Source organism: Octopus bimaculoides, chromosome 18 (assembly GCF_001194135.2).
Source record: "Octopus bimaculoides isolate UCB-OBI-ISO-001 chromosome 18, ASM119413v2, whole genome shotgun sequence".
Classification (NCBI taxonomy): domain Eukaryota; kingdom Metazoa; phylum Mollusca; class Cephalopoda; order Octopoda; family Octopodidae; genus Octopus; species Octopus bimaculoides.
In genome coordinates, this window is record NC_068998.1 from 17031158 (window position 1) to 17034109 (window position 2952).

A 2952-nucleotide genomic window follows, 5' to 3' on the forward strand; every position below is an offset into this window, starting at 1 on the left:
CTCTCTCTCTCTCTCTCTCTCTCTCTCTCTCTATATATATATAATGCAAAACTCATCTTTTGTTTTAATCATTAGACTGCAGCCATGCTAGGGCACCACCTTGAACATTCCAACACTGGTTATCCAACAGATGAGGGACAGACAAAGACACAAACAGATGTGGGTGTGTGTGTATATATATATATATACACACACACAATGGGCTTCTTTCAGTTTCTGTCTACCAAATCTACTCACAAGACTTTGGTTGGCCAGAGGCAATAGTAGAAGACACTGAACCTGGAACCATGTGACTGGGAGGAAAGCTTCTTAAAACACAGCCAAGCTTGTGCCAGACGAAGTTGTTGAGGTGAAAGAGTAGGTGGTAGTATTTATGATGCTTAAATATAGCATGGTTGTGTGGTTGAGAAGTTCGTTTTGCAACCACATGGTTTCAGGTTCAGTCTCACTGCATGGCACTTTGGGCAAGTGTCTTCCACTATAACCTTGAGTCATACAAAGCCTTGAGTGAATTTGGTACATGAAAAGTGTGTGAAAACCCATTATATATTGTTCGTTCATCATTTAACATCCGCTTTCCATGCTAGCATGGGTTGGACGATTTGACTGAGGACTGGTGCAACTGGATGGCTACACCAGGCTCCAATCTAATTTGGCAGAGTTTCTACAGCTGGATGCCCTTCCTAACGCCAACCACTCAGAGAGTGTAGTGGGTGCTTTTACGTGTCACACGCATGAAAACGGCCACGCTCGACATGGTGTCTTTTATGTGTCACCCGCACAAGAGCCAGTCCAGGGGCCCTGGCAACGATCTCACTTGGCTTGCCGGGTCTTCTCACGCACAGCACATTTCCAAAGGTCTCGGTCAGTATATATATATATATATATATATAATATAACATCCTCATCTTTTAACATCCATTTTCCATGCTGACATGGGCTGGACTGTTTGACCAGAGCTGGAGAGTTGCACCAGATTCCAATCTGATTTGACTTTGTTTCTATGGCTGAATGCCCTTCCTAATGCCAACCACTTTACAAAGTGTGCTGGGTTCTTTTAACTGCATGAGCGCTTTATTATGTGGCGCTGGCACAAGGCTCTTGAGAGACAATCCTCTTCATCAGGGGGAATAGCATTACCATTTCTGCTGTAGTGGACAGGTCGTGTGTGTTGTATGTGTTTATATCCCTGTAACTTAACAGTTCAGCAAACGAAACCAATAGAATAAGCACAAAATTTGAAAATGAAACGAAACGAAACGTGCTCGCTTCGAGTTGTTCAACTAAAAACCTCAAAACAGTGTCTTAGCATGGCTGCATACCAATAACTGAAACAAGTAAAAGATAATGTGTTGCCGAAAATGGAGATAACTGTGTAATAATTCCTAAACGATTAGAGCATTATAGCATTGAAACTATTACTCTTGCAGTGATACGAATAAATGAGTCTAAGGGAGACAATTCTTTGTCTTCAGGTTTAAAAAATCCTATTCTATTTTTATAGTTAAATATTATTAGGAATTGTATAAAAAAATATTTTATGTATTGCAGAAGTATTACCAATTTATTGTGCATAAATTTTATCAACAAAATATCATATGGGCCCCGGTTGAGAACCAATGAATTAGATATTAGTTTTCACATCTTTCAGTGAGAGACAGATACATATCCTCATAATTTAAAATCCTTTTTGCATGAGTTACATAGAGATTTGCCACTTGCTTTGGCCCTTTCTTATCTTCATAAGGTCTATCACTCACCTTTTCTTTCCCATGTCTTTCTCATCTGCAGATTACTTCTAGGATCGTTTGCCAGAGCTTTTACTCAACTGTAATTCTCAGTGCACATCACATGCCCATACCAGCATATATCTATTGCACACTACAACTATTTCTTTCATCTCACCAATACTCCATTGTCCATTTACACAGACATTACACATTCAGTGGAATATATTCAGCTTATTTCTTTCCAGCCTTCAGAAATCCACTCCATTCAATGCTTAGGTTTTGCCACAATGCAATACTGCACTTTGTACATCCTACAAGCATTGTATACCTACTTTTACTCTGACAATAGAATCCCTTTGTTGCCATAAGATGTAATAGTTTCCTGAGCTTCTTTCACTCCATTCTTACTCTGGCTACTATGCTTTTAAAACATCCACCCCAACTATTAATTAGGTAACAGAAGCTGTCAACTGCTTTCGAGGAGTAACTGACTGTGAATTCAGTTAATGGGTGCTCTTAATTGCTAAGTAATTCTGTGTATTTACTACATCCAAAGTGCTTTCTCTGTCAGCCTGCCAGTAGTAACTCATGGTATCTGTAGAGCACCTATAGTTTACATAAGGTATACCATATGCAATTCCTCCCTCCTCCTTTTCTGCATATTGCAGAATACTGTATCCTTTTCTGTTAAATAAATCTTTTGTCTTTGATAAAGCTTTGATAAGACCTACCAAAGGTTTAATTCCACATTTGGAATTTCTCTAAATTTCTGATAGCTTCAGCGATGGGAACTGTAAAATCGAAAAATAGTGCAGCACTCTTTCAGAGACATTTTTTCACACCCAAAATTGTTGAAGCATGGAATAAACTACCTGACTCAATTGTTAGTTTTCAGAACATTGCATCCTTCAAAAATTCCATGCTTTCTAAAATTTTCACCCTTTGCACCCTATGCACCCTTTTCCCTTTAAGTCTTTTTTAACGTTTACTTTTCACTAAATTACTTGGAATTTAAGAAACCAACACCGGTTGTCAAATGGTAATGAGACACACACACACACACACACACACACACACACGCGCACACATAAGCATACGACGGTCTTCTTTCAGTTTCCGTCTACCAAATGTTGAATTTTTTTCGGAAGGCCACGGACAGCCTTTAGAAGCGTTACGTGTTCACCATTGTTCTAGAGAGAGAGAAAATACCGTATTTGATGGC